The sequence below is a fragment of the Magallana gigas genome, chromosome 4 (genome assembly GCF_963853765.1).
Source record: "Magallana gigas chromosome 4, xbMagGiga1.1, whole genome shotgun sequence".
NCBI lineage: Eukaryota > Metazoa > Mollusca > Bivalvia > Ostreida > Ostreidae > Magallana > Magallana gigas.
Window position 1 is genome coordinate 4274552 of NC_088856.1, and position 19090 is coordinate 4293641.

At 34.8% G+C, this 19090-nt stretch overlaps 1 long non-coding RNA gene across 3 annotated transcripts; it reads right to left on the reverse strand.

Moving 5' to 3' along the window:
• Positions 1-372: 372 nt before the first annotated feature.
• Positions 373-11015, reverse strand: LOC105321389 (uncharacterized). Of its 3 annotated transcripts, none has more exons than XR_010712679.1 (5): positions 10925-11015; positions 10091-10156; positions 9235-9448; positions 5708-9080; positions 373-995 (listed from the first exon to the last, which is right to left on the reverse strand). It is a non-coding gene; the product is annotated as an uncharacterized lncRNA (long non-coding RNA). The 3 variants fall into 3 exon arrangements; XR_010712677.1 differs by lacking the exon at positions 373-995 and adding an exon at positions 1022-2447; XR_010712678.1 differs by lacking the exon at positions 373-995 and adding an exon at positions 2457-3457.
• Between the last annotated feature and the right edge of the window lie 8075 nt (positions 11016-19090).

The following is a 19090-nucleotide window of genomic DNA, read 5'->3' on the forward strand; positions in this document are numbered from 1 at the left end:
GCTATTTTATGCTAAAAATGCATAAATGGCGGGAAAAAGTTGTCTTTACTATGTCATATTTCTAAATTTGATTTAAATCCTTTAGATAAAATCAAAATCCTTTGATTTTATTAGAAAATATAAAAGACTTAAATTTTAAATTATTTAAATATATGAAAATGCGTAAAGAAGTATTTCCAATTCTTTTTTAAATTAATCGTGCATAAAACAAAAAAAATATAAAACATATATCAACCGTTGTTTTATGTTTTTGTTTATGTTTTGTTCTTTCAGAATAAAAAGAGAAATATTAAAGCTTAAAACTTGGGTAAAAGAAATGTTTTCTAAAATTATATTAACATTATCTATATAGAAGAAATAACCAAACACAAGTAATGGTGTAATTAGATTTTTATTGTTTGGCGTTTTTGGTCGTGGCAATAAAAGCAGCATGGGTCGCCAAGCAGAGCAGACCCAACAAAAAAGCAGCAAGTACAATCAACATGAGCAGCACAAATATTTTTTGCTATTTCGGGTTGACCGCAAACAGCTATAGTTTGAACATTTGAATGTTTATAATATAAGTTCAATATCAGCAGCAATTGTAGTTTGAACATTTGAATGTTTATAGTTAAAATGCAATATGGTAGCAGCAGCAGCAACAAGCACAAAATGAGCAGCAGCATAAATCAATAGCATTTGATTGTTCCGGGTTAACTGCGAACAATATACTTGTTAATTATTTCACAAACTTGTCACATCAGTTGAATGGACGGGCGCACATGCCATTTCAACAATCTAGCCACATCAGCGAAGGACGGACTCTCATGTTGTTTACACAAACTGGTTACATCAGTTCAATGGACAAATGCAGACGCCATTTACCCAAACTTGTCACCAAAGTTGGAGGACAGGCGCATGTTAAGCTTCAAATTCCACACTTTGATCACAGCAGTTATTTTGTTTGCCACGACAGTTATACTTCATGCAGCACCAAGATATCAGCATTTACCAATCTGAAAAATATATTGGAAAAACCGAAAGCAGTATCTTTTTTTACAATAGGGAAGGGTGGGTTGGGTAAAACTTAAGTTAAAAAGATTGTAATAATTTTTTTGAAAAATTGAGCGAGCTAAACGTTTTGCTACCTTTCAGCCCTGGTTGATTTTGAAAAGGATTTGTATACCGAGTCCGATTAAATATCGAGCCCGAACAAAAAGAACACAGCAATTTCCTCATAAGATAAAGGCATCTATATAACATGCATATAGATGCTATTATTTATATAGAAGAAATTACCAAACACAAGTAATGGTGTAATTAGATTTTTATTGTTTGGCGTTTTTGGTCGTGGCAATAAAAGCAGCATGGGTCGCCAAGCAGGGCAGACCTAACAACAAAGCAGCAAGTACAATCAACATGAGCAGCACAAATATTTTTTGCTATTTCGGGTTGACCGCAAACAGCTATAGTTTGAACATTTGAATGTTTATAATATAAGTTCAATATCAGCAGCAATTGTAGTTTGAACATTTGAATGTTTATAGTTAAAATGCAATATGGTAGCAGCAGCAGCAACAAGCACAAAATGAGCAGCAGCATAAATCAATAGCATTTGATTGTTCCGGGTTAACTGCGAACAATATACTTGTTAATTATTTCACACACTTGTCACATCAGTTGAATGGACGGGCGCACAAGCCACATGACCTTCAACTGAAGGTTTAAGGTCACCCCACAAGGGGAGCCCAATTTAACTGACCCACGACCAAAAACCCATTTATTAAATTTCTGATTTTAATGTTTAGGGATAACCTATTTTAGTATTAAGTTGCATTGTTTGTATGTGAAGTAACCCTTTATTGGCGTTCGTCTGGAAATACTGTCCCAAGCCCTTTTCGGAAATATTCAAGGCCCCCCTGATGGTCACTCAAGAATTTTTTGGTACCCAAAGGATTGAGATGCACATTGTCATTGCCCAAAAACTGGTTGATGTTCCTAATAATATCTGGGTGCTTAATATATGCCCCCCCCCCCCTAAGTCCTGTATTTGACATGCTGTTGCCCTATTAAAACGTTTACGATTCCTCTCCATAGCTTCAAGGTCTGAAGAATATCTATAAGACTTGCGTGGCAATATTTGAGACCAAACTAACTTAGTCTTTGGTAGGAGATCAGCTAGGCTGGTTATGCTCTCGGACATATGTTCTATTAATTCAGCGAGGGGCCAGTCAGGGTCACCTAAATCATTCCCCCACAATGAATAACAAGAAAGTCAGGGGCTTCCTCTAACCTAGTAAGATACATAACCTTTTTCTTTAGGTCAGTGAACTTCAATCCAGCATACCCTTGCCACCATATTTTTATTCCCAATCTTTCCAACCCCAAGTTTATCCCTCCTGTTCTAAGCATGGCTGCTAGAAAGGCATGTTTAATAATGGAAGACCCCACACACCATACTGCAGAATCTGAAAGCAGAAAGTTTAACAGCAAACTTGTTTAATAGAGCAACGAATGTAGGATTTATAGATTTGTGATTTCCATCTGCCTGCCTCTCTAATAGAATCTGAATGGCAACCTTGCTGATATGCAGCAGTGGCAGCCCCTATCCTAAAAGAATGTGATTTGTATGGATGGCTATGCAGTCCTACAGCATTAGTGGCTTTATTTAACACTGCTGAGAACTGAAATCTAGTGAGTGGGCTACCATCAGAATAACTGAATACTGGACCGTTAATTCGAGGCCTCATGGACAAAAAAGCTAACATATACCTTATTGGACAATGAAAACTGGAAGATTTTTCAATGCAAATAGTTACCCCTCTGCCATATTGGTCGTTCTTTGATTGCCTGATGGTTAAAAACATGTTGGACTTATCTAGGGAAAAATTGATGTCCGATACATTAATGATAGTAGCTGGACTATTGCCTTTGGAAATTGCTAATTCCCCAACTCTTAAAAAACCAAAAAATGCTAACATATATGCAGCTTGAAAAAGATGAGACTAATACAAATTAGTACAAACTGAAGGTAACACTTGAACTATTTTGCACAGAATAGAATGGGTAATTGGGAGTCTTGTGTCCTTCTTCACTGATAATCTTTTCATTCCCTCTAACATCTTAACAACCAGAAAATTTCTTGTAACATCATCTAGGTCCCTAGACTTGCATTCAAAACCAATTGCTGACACATATAACCTAGCTGTAGCTGAAGAAAACTCTTTAAGAGATAAATATGCAATAAACTTTACAATGTGTTCTAGTGATGGTGGCCATACATTTTGAAACTTGTGCTCCAATCTAAATTTTTGAAATGCTGTTAAACCTGTATCATAAGCAAGTTTTGTGTTCTTTGACAATGAAGCCTGTAATAACTTATCTACTTGAAACTGTAAATCATCTGCAGAAAATCTTGTGGAATTGGCTCTGCCTGCTCCTTTGCCTCTGGTGCTAAATGTCTGAATTTTCCCCATTGCTTGCGTGAAATAGAATCAGCGAAACAATTATTGCTACTTTCTATATGTTTAGCTTTGAAAATACAATTGTACTGCATAAGCATAAGAACAAGTTCCCTCACTAACTTCATTACCCTCTTAGACTTGGAAGTTTGTTTGTTAACAATGCTTACTAATGCACTATTGTCTATGAAAAACAAAACTTTTTTGCATTCCAAATCCTGACCCCATAACCTAATAGCTAAAACCAAGGGAACTAGTTCCAGGAATGTCATATCCCTAATTATGTCAGATGAATGCCATTTTGGTGGCCATTCAAAGAATGCCCATCTCCCTTGAAAATATGCACCACATCCAAGCTCTGCATTACCTGTACTATCTGTAAACAATTCTAAAACATCCGAGCTTATCCATTCTCTGGATGGAAAATATGAAATGCCATTAAATTTCTCCAAAAATATAGCCAACATGTGTAAATCATCCTTCAACTCTGACAATAACCTAATATGATGATGAGCCTCATAGGCCCCACTCATTGCATCATAGAATCTGCGATTAAATGCCCTACTTGACCTGATTGCTTTGCCGAAAAAATTGAACATTCCTACTAATGATTCCAATTTTTTCAATAAAACTGATTTCCTGGACAAAAATTCCTGCACATACTGTTTCAAAATTTCTACTTTTGGTTTAGGAATTTTTATGAGCATATTGACTGTGTCAATTTCCAACCCTAAATATGTAAGCACAGAAACAGGACCCAAAGTTTTGTCCTCTGCTAATGGAATATTAAGCTCTGTACAAATATTATCAAATTCTGACATAAGTTTTTCACAGTTGTTAGTCCCTATCTTTCCTGCAAATATAAAGTCATCCAAATAGTGATCTAATTTTTCTAACCCTGAGCGTTTTTGAGTAAGCCATCGCAAAAAATTAGCAAATGTTTCCCATATCTTACAGCTTATTGAACACCCCATTGGCAAACACTTGTCTACATAATTTAAGGAGTCAATTGAAAAACCTAACAATTCGAAGTCACTTTGATGAACAGGGATTAACCTAAATGCACTTTTCACATGTACCTTTCCCAGTAATGCCCCTTTTCCTAGGGAAGATATCATGTCCACAACATTGTCGAATGAAGAATAATGCACAGAACACACTTCTGGGTCAATAAAATAATTAATACTTTCATATTTAGGATAGGAAAGGTGCATAATCATACGCCACCCCCCATCAGTTTTAGGTACTACTCCTACAGGTGAAATATGGAGATTAGATATTGGCCTTTCTTGAAAAGGGCCCATGATTCTACCCATACTTATTTCTTTTCCTACTTTATCCATTAAGTGTTCATAATGTTCAGAGGCTGATCTTAAATTTTTGGACATGTTATGTATCCTAGGCCCATTGTACTGTAAATGAAATCCCTCAGTAAATCCCCGTTTTAATTCCTGTGCTGATTCTTTCCTAGGATAGGCATCAAGACAAGGAATCAAACTGTTGATTTTAATTGGGGTTTTTCCCATATCCCATAGTTCTGGTGGAATATGCGTTATGATAGGTAGTGGTGGGCCAGTTATGCCTTGGGGTGTTGCCCCTGGGGACCCGAGGCTGTGGTGTTCGGGGACGAAAACGAATGGGGGCAAATGCTTGATGGTTAACTAACTTAGGAATTGCCTGGTTGTTAAACCATGTGTTGATGACCCGAGTTTGAGACTGAGGGTAGGATAGTGCAGGCGGGCATTGGGATACTGGGTGGTTACCGTGGCACCTGATGCATGAATGGGGATAATCACAAACTGGACGAATACAATTTCCCTTGTAATTGTAATCAAAACATATGTTGGTAGACTGCTGGGAAACAGTGGAGGCAATTTGCAATGAGCTAGATGGAGACATGTAAATAAGCCAAAGTTCGCTGTCTACCTTTCCCCATGGAATTGAGGGATCCATGCTACGCCGTAGGCGGAATTGTTCATCGTAGCTTTTAAAACCCAGACCCCCTTCTCTTACCGTCCCCAATCTAACATCATGCGAATATTTGAATAAACCTTGAACTGAATCAATGTGGGCTGATGAATAAATACCGCTATATATAATGAACGCATCTGTCCACTTTTCAATACTGTCAATTTTTCTGTAGGTATTACATTCGTATACCTGAACAGCAAAGCAAGGTCTACATAAGCTGAACTAACAATTTTGAGAAACATTAATTGCTATTTGGAACATAGTGCTTGCTAACAATAGGGGCATTTCAGGCGTACCTTGCCATGTGCTTGCACTAGTTGTCGGGTTTTCAATCCCTGTGCTAGTCGCTGCCTGCTGGTGCTCATCGACAGCAGTCGGAGGCACTTGTGTGACCTGTATGGCACTGAGGGTAGGCTATTGGAAATCTAGTTGACTCTCCGCTCTTCTCTTTCTCTTCCTCGAGTCCAGGCTTGACGGACCTCCGCCGGCGCCGGAGCACGTGGATCCTTTGTCCTTGTTCCCTTTTGGTTTTCCTCGTGGCATATCGAATGCATGAAAGCAATTTAAAGAAAATGGTTCAAGTATTTTTATCGCATGATTTAATTTCAAGAATTTAGCAAAAGGGGGTTTTATTAAAAATAAATTGTCTACAATTCAATCCATTAAAATCCGATGCAAATTACCGTTAAACATTAACATCAATGCTTAAAATCTTTTTCAAAATACCTGATGTGATTTATTTTGACAATATTAAAACTTAAGTTGAAAAGATTGTAATAATTTTTTGAATAATTGAGCGAGCTAAACTTTTTGCTACCTTTCAGCCCTGGTTGATTTTGGAAAGAATTTGTATACCGAGCCCGATTAAATATCGAGCCCGAACAAAAAGAACACAGCAATTTCCTCATAAGATAAAGGCATCTATATAACATGCATATAGATGCTATTATTTTTAGAATAGCTTCACGGTAATCATTGTTGCTCATGATTGAACAAAATTATTCTCCTGCGTATAGTTTACAGAACCTCCCAAGGTAAAGAAGGTTTACACTGTATATTAATCATTCCGTGTTAATTCATATAAAACTTAGAACATTACCCTGTTTTTCATTGGCTGATCAAAGCTTTTGAGCTTATCAAATATCATTTCTCCATTGTTTCGGCATTCATAGCTTACAATCGTAATGTGACATCGATGAAAATTCATTTTTAACGAATAAAAATATTCACTTTAAAGAATATTATTCGACTGCTGATTGAATGAAAAAGTGGGTTATGTTCTAATGGGATGAAGACTAGGATGAGTTTATCATGTATTGCGCATCTAACTTTCATCGGGCAAATTTGGTTTAAAATCTAAAAGTAAGGTTGCATTTTCTTGCGTTTTAAGTGTACAGATGTTTTATAACACTATTGGATTGGTTGTCCTACATGTTGTTAAAACACTGTTGTGATGTCATTCCTTTGTTCAAGCAGTCTAAAACGTTATCTGTGACAGTCCAATTTTAGTAAGTTTCTTGATATCAGACGTTATCAATAAATGCAGTAATTATATTCTCCAAAATCGGACTGTTTCAGATAAATCAACAACGAAATTCAATGGCAGTTGTTTATATACAATACATGCCTCAAACAACTCTGTATGAAAATAATACAACAGTTGTTGGCCCTTATGGGCCTCGAAACTCTGATATTTTTTCAAACATAACTGTTTTCGGCATATATCCATTACTTTATCATTTTTGAAACAGGAACATTGCTTCAGATAGATGAGGGTTGGCTTTATGTTATGACGCACTAGATCGCCCCCTCATTTTGAGTAAATTAACTTAATTAAACAATGTGATTTTACAAGCGCTTTATTTGAAGCCAAGAGCTAGTTCCTTAAATAAGGGGCTTAAATGGGTTTGAAATATCTTATCTATATCTCAAACTTATCAAAATTCTGTAATATGTTACATTAGTCAAAGTTTTCATGTTGCAATTAATAAGTTTCAAAAAACTTTTTTTTCGGGATTAAAGAGAATGTATGTACTTCTGAATGAATACAAACGAATTAGTCAAGTAAAATAAATAGCCACAAAATTGTTAGACTATATACAAACTTTTTTAATTTGCTTCTCTGAAAGTAATCCTTTTGAAATCAAGATGTAAAACATGCTTCGTTTGATTGAGAAAACAGTCTGCATATACCGGTAAAAGAAATATCAAAGTAAGCATCACAATTGTTGTAATTCCGAAAAAGTTTTGAAAATTAGGTCAAAACGTTAAAGTTAAAATTACAAGATGTACTTATGTGTTCAACATGATTAAATATTGAAAAGAAGCAAACACAATATCAATAAAGATTATTCAATACAAAAAACTTACTAATTGTCCTAGATATGTTATTTGGGATTTAAACTCTGTTTTTAAAAACTTGTTTGCATGAATGATTTATAATTTGATTTCATGCATACTGTAAGTGGTTATCATTCATTGTGACAAGTATTTTCACGAACTGGATTTTACAACTTTTAAAAATAAACACTTAATTACAAGATTTTGAGATAAGTTAAAGTAAGCATCTACCTGCGATTGTGCAAGTAAAACAGTTACTGTCAACATTTTAATTTTTTTCTATAACTCATTGCAAATGCTCTAGCATAAGCGTTTTCGATTCCTGAAGAATAGCCCTCGATTACAAAATTTTGTGTTCTATCAGGAATATAATTTTCAACCCATCCAGGTTAGATAACAAACAAAGTGTGCTAAATAAAAAAGAAAATGGTGCCTATACAAAAAAGGATTGTAATTGTTCTTTTAAATACTCAAAGGAAACCAACTTATTTACGCAGGTCAAAGCTAATGCAATATATATATATATATATATATATATATATATATATATATATATATTATATAAAGCGACAATTTTCACCATATTTCTATTCAGAACTCAGGCCCATAAACCGTAATGTGCTAAGTATCAGGATGTTTCAATGTTATAAAATTTATTGCATGTAAAGTGCATTCCTTAATAAAAATCTAGTCATGAAACGAGGTGTTTTTTGCCATGAAAGTTTTTGCAATATGGCAGACTGTTAAATGAAATCTATACACAATTGTTTGATTGTCCGACTATTTTGTTCGCTATTGCAGAAATCTTTTTTAAAAATGTTTCATATTAACAACATTTCTATTCCGTTTTCTTTTTGAATCGTTCAATTACGTTGTTTTCTTCTTTTCTTAATCTGAATTTCAATTTAAGCCAATCTGTTCTGAAAGCTGAAGCTAGAAAATACATAATGAGAGCAATGTGTACAGTTCTCTGGAATAATCCTGCCCAGCTGTTATTAAAAAAGAACTCTCTAAAACCTTCATACAAATAAGAAGGTGAGAAAAGCAAAATTTGCCCGATGTTTACAGGCATGGAAAATAAAGCAATGAAGGTATCATATAATTCGTAGATAAGAATTTCAACTACCAATCTATAAAGGCATTTAACAGGCATGTATAATATTAATGCTACGATGTACAGAACTTCCCAAACAGCTAAACACATGTCTCGAGATGCAGGGTACATTACACATTGCACAAATCCAGATGAACTCTGAAAGTCCACTAGAAGAAATGTCATCACGAGGACAAGAGAAAACAGTTTGCTTTTCTCACTATTGCCATTCGAGTCTGAAGTAAGAAAAAGACAAAAATGAATGTGTTTATCATATCTAAACATATTCTTCTTATTAACGGGAGAACTTTTAACACTTCAGTAAAGTTGTTAATAATAGATAATTATGTAGAAACTTGACATCATCTGTTATAGACAATAAAGCAATACCATCTCCAATTGAAGGTGCTGTTTTTACTTTTTGGCATGAAGCTACATTTTCTCTGCATAATGGGCATGTGTTGCTTTCCCATGCAGAAATGCATTTATAACAAAATATATGTCTGCAGGGTACGTAGAAGTGTGGATTAGAGAGTTGCTCGAGACAAATTGGACAAATGGATAAGTCCGGATGAGTGGCGTTTTCCTTTTTTAGCATCATGCTCTGTAAAGTAGTACATTTATTTTCATTATGACTGTGACTTTATTGCATTCACTTATATCAAATAGTTTTTTTTTCACAATATGGTTCACTATTAATTCTCTTTTACAGATATTTAGAAGGTTTTAAAATTTAAAAACAAAAATATTTTTATTATTTGAATTGAATATAAAACGTCATTGCTAAATCCATCCTTTATTGCTCAGTCTGATTATATTTAAATTCTGCAGTATCTGATGGATTTCAAAATATTTAAAACATTTAATAATATGGAGCTATTATGAGCGTCTTGTTTAATCAGACGCTTTGTCTTTTCAACACATCTTTGCTTAGATAGAGCATGTGATTATACTAGATTAAATCTGAAAATGATATTTTTTAAAATGATAATAAATAATAAATACGATCTCGTTACAAGTAACGAGTAGGTGACGTCATCATTACATAATGTTTGCAATAAGGTTCCGATCAATATCTATTAATTCTAAATATTTCACGTAAATCAGCCGAGTAGTTTTAGAAGAATCGCGTACACAAAATTTTTGGAAGGAAAAAATAGTAAGGGAAAAAAACGAACGAAAACAATAAGGACTAATAACTTAATTAGGGAAAAATGGATTCGTGTTTCTTTCCAATTACAGTTACCTGAAAAAATGCACACCACTTTGTCCGTATCTTTGTCCATATGTCCTTGACTGAACTGCTCATGTTCTGCAAATATTTGATCTTTATCATTTACAAATTTATTTTGTTTGGAACCACAAAGGATTTGCGGTCGTTCTTTTGACATTTGTGTCAATTTTCTATTTCTTATCAATGTCGTCACAAATGTAGTTAGTTTGATTGATATTGACTTTAAAGTTATCAAATGTGAGCTAGCGTAAGGTTCAAAAACATAATTGATACCAAGAGACTTGAGGAACTACGAAGCAACATGTTTAACCCGTTTGAGATAATGAAATGCGCGGGGTAAATGTTTGTTTCTGTAGTTTCCCCTTTTTCAAACTTAATTTGGCAAAACCATTTGCTGGGTGAATTTAAAGATAATTTTAAAATTATCTAAGCCTTAAATGTACATGTACATGAATAAAAGCATTTGTCGTCAATGGCTTGTAATTATGCATTTTACACCAAATGATCCGCCGTAATAAAAACATGTAAGTGGATAACACATATTAAACCGAAACAAACAAAATATGATGTTTAACCGTGTAATTTATTTGGTATTGCTTTAAATATGTTTTGACAGCCTCCTACTTAACTCACAATTTTACGAGACGTCAAACATTATAATTACAAAGATCAAAGCGACAAAAGGATTTCATCTAGGAGACATTTTTAGAATATATAAATATATATTTACATGTGAATTCAACATTGAAATTATATGAATAAAAACATAAATGAAAAATAGGCTGTTAAACCAAATGACAATTCCTCGCATAAAACCATTCAAATCATAATAAAGATATCAATTACCTTACACAATTCTTTAAATGCTTAAATTAAACAAAGGTCTGTCGTAAACCGAAACTAGGCCTTCCAATATAGATTGTATTGTACATGTAAGGAGTTCCCTTTGGGATTTCTTTTAAGAGGATCTACATGGGTTATATCCAAATTATAAATAGATATCAATTACATAATTTCAAATAATAAAATGCAATAATATTGATTGTATTAACTCATACCCAGTTTACTTTGATAAACAGTAACAATATTTTGAAACTTTAAATAAATATTTGGCAAAAAACTTCTTTCAAATTATAAATTTAAAAAAAAATATATATAAAAAAACTACGTAAGTTATTTAAAAATAACAAATAAGATCAAAGGAATTTAGCTTTTTTAAGCTCATCTGAGCCAAAGAATCTTTTCCGATCAAAATTTTCCGTTGTCTGACGTTATTGCCGTCATTTTGGTAAAATGTATGATGGTTAGCAATATACAAAAAGTTAACACCCCGATAATAATTAAATTTTTTCCCGAGGACGATAATTTTTCTAAAGAAGAAGAAGTAAATATCCCAAAAATGCATCCAATATTATATTCATTATAGCATATGGCATATGATTATACAGAATGTGTCCAGTTCTAAATGCCAATCAACGCTTTTTGATTTCTCCTTTTTCAGTGTTAAATTGATTTTTTCGACATATAAGAACCAGAATAGAGATAATTTTTTTGGTCATCAGATACCTTTCATAAAATGTAGTGATAACGAACAGTGTCCAAAAATTTAGAATCCAAAGGAAAAATACAAAAAAGGAGCAAAGGGAAACACGAGCATCAACAAATCTTCGAGGTAGGATCAGGTGCCATGGAGGAGTAATTTAAGTACCCTCTGCTGACCAGTCACACCTGCCGTGTGCTCTTTGTCGCAATCGAGAAAACTGGAAAAACGTGGAAAATTAGGCGATTTATTATGGTCTAACAATAAGTTTGAAAAATGTCAGTCAGTATTGAATTTACTTAAATTAGAGACAAAAACTCCATATGCACGTAATAAAGGTATATTGCAACATAACTAAGAAAGTGTAGTCGACGATAGAGAAATTGAAGTCATCACGTTTATAAAGGTTTCTTGTTGTTACAATTAATTTCTATAGTTAGAAAAACATCTAAATATAAAATAGATAACTCGGACTCTGTGGTATCTTTTAGTTACGTTCACTGTGATATTTCGAGTCGACGTAGGAATGGACGTAACAATAGTTAATTGATAATAAGTCGTCGATATACCTAAATGTCGAGTTGAAGGCCACAGCGAGAGATTTCCTTTCTTTTTCATGTAAAACACTTTGAATGAAATATGTAAGTGAAATATTTTAATAAATGTTAAAATATGAACAATTATAAGTAAAAACTTACTATTAACTTTCTGGGGAATTATCATTGTATGTGGGAGACCAAAGTGTGTGGCTTTCTGGTAACCCTTGCCCACGAATTTACATCCTCACAAACGTATATATAAGCATTTGTTTAGTATGTATTCATAAAATGGAACTAGCTACCAACGAATTTACGTCCCCACTAACCAGGAAATGGTTAGCTACCTACGAACATTGACCTTCTCGAATAAAAATGATTCCACAGTATTTATTTAACTTTTATGTCAGTCTCTTCCTTGTATATATATTTTTCAGACACTTTCACTTATTTTCTAAAGTTGCTATAATTTTGTATTGAATATATATTGATGTAGATGTCAGGCGTTTTAACTTCTGGTCATATTTTGTTTCCAAATTTTAATTTGCCAGTCTGATATATTTCGATATAATTAAATCATACTCAAGACACGATATACATTTACATGTAAATACATACCGATTTAGATGCATAGGCTAATGTGTAGTAGCTATCATCCTTTTTAGTTGAGAATAAATTATATTTGTTTAATATTAATTTATTAGTTAAGAAAACTCACATGCATGCAATGAATACCGGTACATAAGTATAAATCACTCATTGAGCATCATGCGGAAAAGTACTCATTACATGCAATAAAGGGAGAACACAGCATCAATAAGAGTTTACCGATTTATCTTTATGTAACTAGTGAAACCAATATTTGTGGCGGTAATTCTGAAAACAAAAAGGTTTAATGACATAATTATGTAAAATACTGTAATTAAAAACACTTATTCTTTAAATAATCGATAAAATGTAACCTTACTGTGATCTGTAACATGCACTTAAGATTCTCTTTCAGACTTTAATTACTTGCATTTGTGATAAAAAAATCATAATACTAAATCTTGAAACATATATTCCTATAAACCTTAGTATTTCCAAAAGGAATACAATTAATATAAATAACATTATAGTTAAAATATTTTTACCGGTTAAGAATTTTCAATTTTTACAATATTGAACCTGAAAATACCTTTTAAAGATTTTTGGAAAGATAAAGAGAAGTGACGTACAGATTTGTAGTGAACACCCTAATCCATTGCGCTACGCTGTTAAGTTACTATATTGGGAAATAAAATATTTTTTCAATTACACTTGATTTTATTATATATAGCGATAAGTAGTACGTCACAATATGGAACTGTCACCTATAGATTTATTGAATATTAAACATGTCGAGATATGAATAAAAATAATGAAAAATTATAAGCATAGATATATATACCGTTCAGGAACAGTCAACGCAGGTACACCTTAAATACGCTGTCTAAACGTCTCAGTACCCTGCTCTACACTGGATGCTTTGGCAATGGGCATTACATCGATCTTGATCCCCAGGGCATCCATAACCGGCCATGGTCAGTTCCGCTTAAACATATATCAAACTTGAGTATTTGAACGTTAATACGTTGAGTCAAAGCGGCGTGTTATTTAATTTAAATTATTGGTTTTGTTGTATTAGAAGTGTTAATTCTGCAAAAATCAAAACAAAAGAAAAAAAATGTACACCCATAAGAAGGACTACCAAAAAAAAAAAATATAAAAGTTTTCATTTTCCTTATGTTAATCTTTAAGAAACACAAATTTTACCATAAATAAACGTTTTTAATTAATCTTCTCGAAAAGGATAAATTATATTAAGTGGGAATTTAAAACATCAAACTTATTTAGTTTACCTTAACTGCAATGAAAATATTTTTTTCTTTGCAATGAAAATAATGTTTTTCTTTGCAAAAGGCAAGACACGTCTCTTTGTACGTTGACAACAGAATCCTGTTTAATAAGATCATGCTACTCAATCATCAGATAAAAAAGATCTACGTCTTTACTTGATTACATGATATCCTAGGGTTTTATATTGGCAGGGTGTGAATCAGTTGTTTATGTATGTATGCATCAAAATGAAAAAAATCTTATAAGAACCTTTAAAAAAAAAACCATGAAATTCTTTTGCCAAACATATATACATCAAATAAACTAAACATGTTCGACATATGAACAAGGTTCGTGTCCTGTTTCTATTAACATTGGTTTAATATACAGTTAAAGGTGCTTTTTTAACCTTCTTTATCTCTCTGTCTCTTTTAAAATTCGTTTTATGCATGATAGATAGATAGTTCATAGCGTTTGTCAAATTTATGTTAGTTGTGTTAGGTCTAAAACTGGAATTTTGACTTCAACATTAAAAACATCAAGTAGTTATTATTATGTTTAATGATGATACCTTTTATGTGACCACGTGATCATTCTTGATTTATTTACTAGAGGAAAACGCCCCGCTTTATTTTAAGAAGATAATTTGAGAAAAAAAAAGTACGTTTCGTGTGCATTTACACACTGTCTCCAGTGAAACGTTTATTTCCGTTATCTTTAAGCTGTTTGCCATTGGATTCAGTTGGAAATACTTTAATCCAGCAGATTAATAGTGAGTGCCTTTTCGTTCTATTATAAGGGCGCAATCCGGTTTGTACCGGTTGGGAGAAGTGTGTCACAACATGGGCGACCCGCATTTCCTCAGGATTTGTTTACTAGGACATTCGTTTATGACTCGTTTAGGACGCTACATGGATTCTCATCCGGATTTATACAACTTGAATTTACTGGAAGATCGGTACAGTGTGTGTGTACGGGCCCGTGGTGGATTGCGGATTTCTAGGTTAGCTCGTGAACGGTACTTGTTGTCATTTGATGTTTCGCCGGATATTTGCTTGATACAAATTGGTGAAAATGACGCTTTCGTTCAGTGTGGAAGTTATCGTACGTGACATCCTTGCCTTAGCATCGTACATTCGTTCTGGTCTGGGTGTTATACGAGTCATCATTGGACAGCTACTTCGTCGCCAACCGTGGGCATCATCGCTCTATTTCAATGAACGCATCATTGCTATAAACGTTCGACTGGAGGCTCAGATATCCTCGAGGGAGGGAATTCATTTCTGGCCGCATAGAGGTTTTTGGCAGAACTTGGATTTTCTTTGTGACGACGGAGTACATCTTCGCTGCCCCCCCCCCCCCCCCCGCATCGCCTTATGTCGTGACTTCCTCTCTCATGCACCGGTTCTGGCGGAACATTCGGTCTGCCATTTTGCAGCATATGCATATTTCAGGCCAGTAACAATTTCAGTATTGAGATAATAGTTCTTAATTAGCTGAAACGCTGCTTTTATTCTGGTTATTATGGTTTTCATGCCTATAATGTCAACATAATCCTAGCGTCCGAGTAGCTCAATCGATAGAGTCGTGGACATGACCCAGGCGACCCGGGTTCTAGCCCGGGTTCTAGCCCGGAGTGCCGTACTAATTAGGAAATGGCATTTCTGTTTATCAAGATAGTTAATCTTGCTTCAATCATTGTTTACTTCAATTATCTTCAATCAATTTGCATTTCATTAATATCTAAGAACAGTTTCTGCAGCGGGACCATACGTTGCATTTATTAAGGTGTTTTAGGGCAATCTGAATGTTTTGTTTGTTTGTCTGAGATCACACACCTTGTTATAAATAGTAATACTAAATTTCATACAATTATGACAATTCTTGAGTTGGTTAGAGGGACCATACTCTTTACAACCTATAGTACCTCAACACATTCTGTGGAATGTTATTCTTGATTGTATATGAGGGACCATACTCATTACAGTTATGTTTTAATTTTTGTATTGCGGGACCATACGCAAATTACTTTTTCATATTAACAAATTTTGTTTTTGCATTTCTAGTTGCAATGTGGGACCATACTCATTGCAACTTTACTCATCGCAACTTTGCTGTTGATTTTTGCAATCTTTGAGCAGTTTACTATTGTGTATGTTGCAGGACCACATGCAACTCTTTTACCATAGTATTCATTGCTGTGGTTGGCTTTACCTTGGATAGTGGGACCATACACAATCATAAGGTTATTAATTACTACAATCTCAACAATAATCTATTCGGTTCTGCTTCTGTAACAGAGCCATATACAACGACAGTTGAGTATCAAAACCGTGTTCATTGCACAATCATTCTTTAAGCTGTAAATGATATTTACGATTTTACACTCATTGTCTCTTATTAGTAATGATCACAAAAAAGTGGCTTCACATGACACATTTGAAAAATTTTCATTGACTTGTTGAGTCAACTCATTCACAAGTTTCTCCTCTAGTCTATATATTCATCATACAGCATTAAATGGTTGCATATTTACAATGTGATCTATCAAATGTCTTACAATACATTGGCATTTTAAAAGCTACATTTCGATAAATGTATTTTACTACGGTTTTTTCATGTATGACTGCTTTAATATTGATACCCCCCCCCCCTACTTATATTTATTTCTGTCCCATGCATAGGTAAGCAGCCATGCCACCTAAGCGAGGTCAGAAGCCCTCCACTCAAACAAGAAGCAAAAAGAGGAAAACCACTTCAGGGATCTCAGAGTCTACCCCACGTACCTGTCCCTATGGATGCAGACCTTCAAATCAACACCCAACCAACCAGCGCAATAGACTATGACAAACTAGCACTAGCCATCCTCAAGCACTCTGCCCCAGCCAATGAAATCCCTGCAACTCCAGCGCTGACAGCGTGCTCCAACACACCGGGACCCTCGTCAATGTCATCCCCACATGATAGCCTCCCCACATCGACAGGCTTGGGCGAACTCTTAGACAAGGTTTTTACAGGTGAGCCAGTAAGGCCTACTCCCCTTAACCACCCCACTGCCATTATAAGTGATGGCATTCCCTTAGCGGCATCATTCTCAACTAAAGTAAAAACAAAAATATGGAACAATGAATATATTGATTTCAGAACAATTATCAACTCTAGAGAGGAACCTTTGAGTGTTTCTATTTCATCTGGGGTCATCAATCTCCACCAGAGTAATAAATTCAAGACCCCCATTACTATGACACAATGGACCGATGCCTTTCTTGTGTTTGCAGCTGTGTTCATTGAAAAATTTCCAGCTGAGGCCCCCATCTCCTAAAGTACGGGCACATGGTTAGGGAGATTTATCATCTACATGGGGATAATGCCTTTCGGGCATATGATGAGCAATTTAGAAAGCTTAGGGAATCAGTAAATGTTCCTTGGCAGCACCCTATACAAGAGTTACGCCTTAAAGCAGCGACTGCCACAAGGGCTTACCCCCCCCCCCCCTTCAAACTCCCTCAAACCCAAACTCAGCCCTTTCGAGTCCGCTATTGTTTTCAATACAACAAGGGTGAACGATGCCATAAAACCCCCCTGTCCCTTTCGACACAGTTGCATGCAATGCAAAGGCTATCACCCCAAATCAAGATTCACTGATAATCTCAAATCCCATTCACAATCTGCAACAAAACCTACCAACCCCGGTCAAAATAAAAAGCTTGCTTGAAATGTTACAGGGCTATGATCGGAAAAAACTTTTAATCATTCAGAACGGGTTTACTTATGGTTTTCATTTAGGTTGTTGTGCTTTCCCTAGTTCAAAGATTTCTCGTAATCATAGGAGTGCATTAGAACACCCTTCAGTTATTCAAGAATTTATTCATCAAGGCATTGAACTAGGTAGAATTGCAGGCCCTTTTCCATCCCCACCCTTAAGCAATTTTGTGTCTTCACCATTAGGTGTTGTTCCTAAATCGGAGCCTGGAAAATTTCGTGTGATTTATGACTTGTCATTTCCAAAACATGATTCAGTCAACCTTTTGATTCCTGAGGAGAATTCCAAAGTCAAATATGATTCAATAGATGTAGTCACAGACCTTCTTAGACAATTTGGTCAAGGTGCCTTAATGGCCAAAACAGATATACAAGATGCATTCCGCATTATTCCAATTCATTCTGATGATTATAATCTTTTGGGTTTCTCTTGAGACAACACATTTTATTATGATAAATGCCTCCCCATGGGTGCCAGAAGTTCCTGCCAAATATTTGAATGTCTAAGTAATAGTTCACAATGGATCATGACTAACAAGTTTTCAGCGGCTAGAATGTCTCACATGCTGGATGATTTCTTGTTTATCGGGCCAAAAGACTCCTCCAAATGCCAGGTAGACCTAGACAATTTCTGTCTATTTGTGATATATCAGGCATCCCTATTAAATCGGAAAAGACAGTTTCTCCCACCACTGTTTTGACCATATATGGAATCGAAGTTGATTCCGATGCCTTGGTTTGTCGTCTGCCTGAGGCCAAGTTAATTAAAATTAGAGATTGCTTACAACAGGTCAAGTGCAGAAAGAAAATTACATTACATGATTTGCAATCTTTGATAGGATTATTAAACTTTGCTTGTTTAGTAGCTGTTCCAGACCGCACATTTTTACGTCGCCTGATTGATTTGACTTGTGGTTTATCTAAGCCCCATTATTACATTCGCTTGAACTGTGAGGCAAGAGCTGATTTGAGTATGTGGTCTCACTTTATTGAATCCTATAATGGTAGGTCAGTTATTTTACCAGATATTTGGTTGTTATCGGACAAGGAGTTGCTGTTTACAGATGCATCAGGTTCTTTGGGTTTTGCTGCAGTTCTAGGAATAAATTGGTTTGCTTTAAGTTGGGAGAGTGTCCCAAATTTAGCACAAAGTCAAAAAGCAATTAAGGAATTATTCCCCATTGTGTTAGCTCTTGAAATTTGGGGTCCCTTGTTGGAAAATAAGAAACTGTTATTCATGACTGACAATATGGCCATAGTTCACGCCATAAATAAGCAGACCTGCAAGGAAAAAGGTCTCATGTAACTAATTCGCCG